Genomic DNA, 7,500 nt, shown 5'->3' on the forward strand with positions numbered 1-7,500 from the left:
TCAACGGGAGGCCTGTGCGGCTACTCTGAGAGTCGACAGGAGGAGGCCGCCACCCTCCACTCTATGGGGGTCAATCCGTCTGCCGTAGGGCCTCGTGACAGCTGATGCACGAACACAAGCACGCGTAAACACACACACACACACACACACACACACACACACACACACACACACACACACACACACACACACACACACACACACACACACACACACACGCACACACACACACACACACACACACACACACACACACACACACACACACACACACACACACACACACACACACACACACACACACACACACACACACACACACACACACACACACACACACACACACACACACACACACACACACACACACCAATGTACAAGGGAGGAGATAAAGAAAATCCAACAAACTATAGACCGGTATCCCTTACAAGCACAATCGCAAAAATATGCGAAAGAGTTATAAGAAATAAATGGATTAAACACTTGGAAGAGAACAACATACTCTACCCCGCAGGTTGCTGATAGTAGAAGCCCTACATATTCAAATAAAGTAGCCATTAATTAATATTCAAGTGGAGGCTTTTCAAACATTGCCCTCAGTCAAAAGAATGACCCCAAGAAGATCGATGGACCACAATGCTTTGATCATCTGGAGAGGTAACCGGAGATCAAATATCCCACACGCTCATTGACCCGTTTCAGCCAATTAGCGACAACCTCAGCCCCACTACAACCTTTTTGATCCACACGTCCCGTATATAAACAGTATACACAACATTACACCACATCTTCGCCCTTAAAGATGGAACAAGACAGTTCCGAAACGTCGGCCACAATTAGAGAATTATTGGACAAACTTACTGAACAAGTCAACTGTACATCGTATATGGAAGAAACTTATCAAAAATGAATCTTCAATATCCTACAAGAATATATATATATGTATATATATATATATATATATATATATATATATATATATATATATATACATAGATATATATATATATATATATATATATAAATATATATATGTATATATGTGAGAGAGGCAGAGGGGAAAACACACAAATAGAACGAGAGTTTATTCTTTAACTAGTTTCGCACTATGGTGCTTCTTCAGAAGAAGCACCATAGTGCAAAACTAGTTAAATAATAAACTCTCGTTCTATTTGTGTGTTTTCCCCTCTGCCTCTCTCACAACCTGTCAAGATGTCGTCACATATATATATATATATATATATATATATATATATATATATACATATATATATATATACATATATATATATATGTATATATATATATATATGTATGATATATATATATATGTGTGTGTGTGTGTGTGTGTGTGTGTGTGTGTGTGTGTGTGTGTGTGTGTGTGTGTGTGTGTGTGTGTGTGTGTGTGTGTGTGTGTGTGTATCTTTATCAGAAACACAGAAACTCGCTCACGCAATACGCCAAACCCTCTTACAGGGATTATAATTCATACATAAATTGGTTTGCAACGGATGCATATGACTAGGCCGGAACGGTCTCTTTTCATGTTATGCACCCGTGGCTTCAGAACACGTGGTCACTGCGAGCAACACCTAGTCGACATATTCCCCAACTGTTACTCAAGATGACCGCGTATGGTTTCCTCTACTCCCAACCATAAATATATATATATATATATATTTTTATATATATTTTTATAAATATATATATATATATATATATATATATATATATATATACATATATATATATATATATATATTTTTTTTTAAACAGAAATGTAGTAGCACATTTGTAAATTACACACAGGAACCCACAGTCGGAGAAAGAATAAACTTCGAATAAAGAAAAATCCTATATTTCTCACTATTGCCTATCACTATCCTAACACCGTGCGTAAGCAAATTGTGAACGTTCAACAAAAACCGAAGGAAGTTGAGTCACCTGGTGTTTATTGTTTGCCCTGCAAAGATTGTGATTTGGTTTACTTGGGTCAAACCGGGAGAGACCTGAACACTAGATTGGCAGAACATAAAAGGTCAATTAGGTATGGGCAAGAAAATTCGGCTGTATTTCTTCATGTCAAAAATAAGAATCATTCTTTCGACTGGGGTAAGGCCAGATTAGTGTTCAAGTCCCACTGCGGTTTCAGGAGGAAAATAGTCGAATCAGCATTAATTGAGGAATGCCCTAATATTAATATTTCTAAAGGGCAGTGGACACCTGACATTATCTCACGCGCAGCAGTAGCCAAGTTGATGCGGACGCTACATCCTCCCCTCTCCTCACCTCCTCCCTCCTCCGCCACCCCTGTTTGCCCCGCGCCTGAGTGAGGTCAACTGTCCACATCTCTTCTTACTGTAGTTTATAAGTCCCCTCTGTTCTCTATCTTATGTACTTTCCTGAAGAGGGCTACAGTTGATAGCCGAAATATAGGATTTTTCTTTATTCGAATTTTATTCTTTCTCCGACTGTGGGTTCCTGTGTGTAATATATATATATATATATATAACCTCACCAGCCAGTCCACCATAAATGTACCTCCATTCTTCAGAAATTCTGCATGGCATCCATCCAACCCAGGTGCCTTACCTGCTCTTATCATCTTAACAGCTGCTTTCACTTCATCTTTCCCTATTTCTCCTCCATTTTCCTCACTCATTACTCTCATTTTCCTAGCACTTCCCACTGCAACTACCTTTCCCTCCCTATCCTCCTTCACATTTAGCAACTCCCTAAAATACTCTGCCTACCTTCCTCTCATTGCCTTCTCTTGAATTATCATCTCTCCATCTGCACCTTTTACCCTTTCTTCTCTTCTTGATTCGCCTCCTCTTTCTCTATTGATTTCTTTCCAAAACATCTTTTATTACTTTCAAAATTTTCTGTCATACTCTTACCCCATTTCACATCTGCTCTCCTCTTTGCTTCCTTTATCTTATGCTTAACTTCCCTTCTCTTAACTTTGTACCTCTCATACGATTCCCTCGTCCTAATTTGTAGCCAATCCATGAATGCCTGTTTCTTCTCTTCTACATCTTTCTTTGCATTCTCATCCCACCACTCACTACCCTTCTTTCTATTTCCTCCCGCCCTCCTTGTTCCACACACCATCTTTGCACACCTTATGACTCCCTCCTTGAACCATCCCCATTCATCCTCCACTACTATTTCTACTCTATCCTTCACTCTCTCCCACTCGTCTCTCAGCTTCTTCTTATACTCCTCCTTTTCTTTCTCATTTAAGGAGTTCACTCTAAGTACCTCCCTACCTTCTGCCCTTTTCCTCTTTCTTCATCTATTCTCCACTCTTAATTTACCTTCCACCAGGAAATGATCTGATATTCCCCGACTCTCTCCCTTAGAACATGTACATCCTTAACTCTTCCTACCATACTCCTAGTCACCACTATATAATCCATTAACGCTCTATCTGCCACCCTTCTATCCACCACTCTCTTCCACGTGTACTTATGCTTGACTTTCTTCCTAAACACTGTATTTGCTATCATAAACTCTCTTTCAAGACACATCTCCACCATCAATTCTCCACTACGATTTTTACCTGGAACTACATACTTCCCAATCACTCCATCTATTGGTTCGCTTCCTTCCCTGGTATTAAGGTCTCCCAATACAACAACATTGACATTTCTTCCTAATCCCTCTATGCACTCATTTATATCTACTCAAAAAGCCTTCCTTTTCTCTACGCTCTTCTCACTACGGCCCATACGCACTTACAAAAACCCACATCTCCCCAGCTTCACCTTCATCCACATCAATCTTGATGAAACCTCCTTCCACTCCACTACACGCTTACTTATCTCTTCACTTACTAGTATAGCCACCCCTTCTCTCCCTCGTCCCCTCTTCATTCCTGAGAACCTCCCAGCTACACTTCGAAACTCACATTCGCCCTTCCCTTTCATTTTAGTTTCACTCAAAGCCAGCACATCCATCTTTCTTTTCACAAACATACTGCCTATCTTTTTCCTTTTACTCCCATCTGTACCACATCCACGCACATTAAAAGACCCAAACCTTAGGGTGCTGGTTGGAAAACTCCCAGACCCTCTTATGCCTTTACTTTTTTTTTTAGGAATGTCCCCTTTGGGGCTACAGGTAGTAGGACTCCTAGTCCCATCCCCCGTCCCGTTTTTTGTCGCCTCTTACGACTAAAGTGGAAAGACTTAGTGGTAGCATTCTCTACCCCCACCACAGGGTAGGCGAAAAAAGGAAATGAATATTCAGAGAAATGGTACAGGAGAGTAACAAGGGGTTGTGGGACAGCATAACGGAGGGACAGTCGCAGTATAAAAGTGTCATAATTTCTCTATGAACAGAGATTTCCTCTATCACAGACTAAATGATGTGTGGCTCTGCTCCGTAGGGGCATCACATATAGACCCTAAAGTGTCAACTGCATGCTACTCTGCCACAACAACATGCAGCCAATACCCCATATATATTTGGATCAAAGGTGTGTTTCCTCGATTTTTATTCCTGCGTAAAGTCCTCTTTTCTTTCTGATCTCATATTTCAGCCTATCCGTCATCCATTTGTGAATATTACTATTCTTCCATATTGACCTGAGGGGATTAAATTAATTTTGTGCATTTAGAATTAAAGTGTTCGGTTACTGTATATTTTATCCAAATTGCTGACCGGACTGTTGACCTTGCATTTGCAAGTAACTTGACCTAAGGTAGGCATATTAACCTCCGTAACCCGATATCTGACCGCGCTAATGACGTTTGGACTGACTTCGCATCCCAACCCACCACACCACCACTGGGTCGGTCTAGTATGTGACCAAATGTCTTAAATACTTTCTCATCCTATCAAAATTGGCTCTCCTGAAGTCAGGTACTAGAACGTTATTCGTACTATTTAATTATTTCCAAATAATATCAAATCTTATTTGTTGCTGATCACGAGAGCCTAGACTATCTCCCACTTTTACGTTACTCGTTAGGTGCTCAATATTAGTTAAAAGTAGGTCTAGAGTATTCTCTCCCCTCGTAGGATAGGTAATAATTTGTTTTAAGAAATTATCCTGCACCAAATCTAAGAATTTTAGAGCTTCCTGATCTCCTAATAACTTTCCCAGTCAATGTTTCTGTGATTAAAATATCCGATGATCACAACGTTTTAGTACAGGGACGCCTTGCGAATTTTATGAATTGGGGGATCAGTCTGCTCAATGCTGAGGTTAGAAGGTCTGTATAGGACGCCAATAACAAGTTTCTTATTCTTGCCTATAAGGTCCACCCAAATAGATTCTGTACTATCCTCTTCCTTAATCTTAGTAATTCCTTACTGGGATATCCATTGTTTGGTACTGGATAGTTCTTACTGCTTCTACCTTTGAATTAACTGTACTAATTCCATGTCTATTTCTCTTATGTACCAAATAAATGACACTGTCCTGCAAAAACTTACAACTAGTCTTGAGAATACCATATTTTTTTTCTTTTTTTAAGTGCCCAGTCGCTGTTTGGGAAACTACTGAAATATAATCTAGAAATGCGTTGGCAGTGTTTCCCAAGAACCCATATAGCACCATATTCCTTAGTCTCATACAAGTTAATAGACTGTTGCATAACCCAAATGACATTCGTTTGAACAAATAGTTCCCCGCTGTTGTAGAAAATGCTGCATAATCCCGTAAATGTTTGTGAAACTTGATCTGTCAGAACGTTTATTTGATGTCTATAGTGCTAAAAGCCTGATACTCGGTTCCCAAACTACGAAGTATATCTGGTAGCATTGGTAAAGGTAGTCGATCACGTATTGTCTGTTTATTTAATTCCCTATAGTCAATAACTGGACGCATGGTACCATCTGATTTTGGCACCAGAATCAATTAAAAGTTCTATTCACATTAACTGGGTTCTATGACATCCTGTGATAATTTCGGTGACCAGTTTATCTACAATGGCTAGCATGGAATGTGGTAATCTGTAGACAGGTATATAAATAGATTGAGCCCCAGGTTTTAACTTGATCTGATATTTTAAGACAGTTGTTTTGCCCAAGGCGTCCCCCGGCAAAGGGATTGCTTTGTTGTGCTTTACTAGCAATACAATATAAATAGAATTTAACTCACGACAACCAGTAGGATCTAGTTGACCCATATATTTTTCTCCAAAATCTTTTTTTCTCTGAATTGAACAGACTGATGAAATTGGTGATTCCATCTTTTCAGGACGCTCGTTTGAAGTCTTAATGGGTCTTTGACAGACTTGAAAACATCCTACTTGTGTACCTTTTCTTAAGACTATGTCTTTATTAAATATACTAATCACTGATATTTCTATCTTGTTCTTGTGTGTTTTATAAATCCCCAAGTCTAATTTCAAATATTTTATGCTAATTATATCTGGAATGATTAAATTTTTGGAGTCTATAGTGATTCCTTTCAACTGCACTTCTACTCTGTTAATTGATCTGGAGTGCAATAATGTCGACCTTATTACGCTACCTTCCACAATTAGTAAAGTTTTATTTAAAGTTGGTAAATTCTGATTAATTTCTGGGATTTCTTGAACACCTGAGTTGTGTTCACTATGTGTGCCTTTTTCTTCCTCTTGTGCTATATGTTCATGGATAGAGCTCTTGCCCCGTTACTATTCAGTCTCGCATTGTTATCTTCCCCACCTGTCTCAATAGGTTCTCTTATCACAGATACTGGCTCAGTCTGGTTGATTTAGAAATGGGATTATCAGTGATTTCACTAAGATCTCAGCCGGACAAATGATCATACCCTTTTTCTCATAGTTGCAAATTCTATCAATAAATCTCCTGTGAAAACAGATTCTTCTACAACTATCACCGGAGTATGCAAGTGCTCATTTTTATACATAATAACATCTAACTCATTCTCAACTAATTTTTTTAATTGACTTCCTCCTACTCCTTGCGATGAATAATGGGTTGATTCTAAGATTTTTTCTCCCAGTTTCAATTGGTTTAAAACTATGCTGGTTATAACATTTACTACAGATTCCGTATCAACAAATATTTGAATAGGTCTATTGAATACTTTACCCGCAATGATAGGTCCTATAGAAGTCCTTCCAATTGTTATAGCCAATTTGGTTATTTCTTTTGTGTTGGTGTTTTCTTTTTCATCACTGTCCAGTACACAATAATGTCTATTTGTTGCTCTAGGGTTAGCTCTGTGGAGATGTTTTATTTTGTGTCTGGAGGTTTTCCTTTTGTTTCTAGGATAATACAAAAAATTTTGCATTGCTCTACAATCCTGTGTTCTATGTCCTACTCTATTGTGATACAAACAGAAAGGTGGGTTTCTACAATGATACTCATCATAACAATCATATTTGCAGTTCCTACAAATACTCTCGAAATAACACTCGCGTGTTTTATGCCCCCATTTATTACAATCATGCCACCCAAGTCTAGCATTCCTTGAAGTGCTTCTAGCCTCTACGTTCAGATCCTCTGTTTCTGTAATCACCCCTAGAGTTGAGTTCC

General features: G+C 38.9%; 1 protein-coding gene across 1 annotated transcript in view; it reads right to left on the minus strand.

Moving 5' to 3' along the window:
• Window positions 1-7,500, minus strand: part of LOC143039911 (synaptotagmin-15-like) — a 1,008,258-nt gene that overhangs the window by 496,114 nt on the left and 504,644 nt on the right. The gene's annotated exons all lie outside the window — the stretch shown is intronic.

The sequence above is a fragment of the Oratosquilla oratoria genome, chromosome 27 (genome assembly GCF_046742065.1).
Source record: "Oratosquilla oratoria isolate Oo_2021 chromosome 27, ASM4674206v1, whole genome shotgun sequence".
Taxonomy (NCBI): domain Eukaryota; kingdom Metazoa; phylum Arthropoda; class Malacostraca; order Stomatopoda; family Squillidae; genus Oratosquilla; species Oratosquilla oratoria.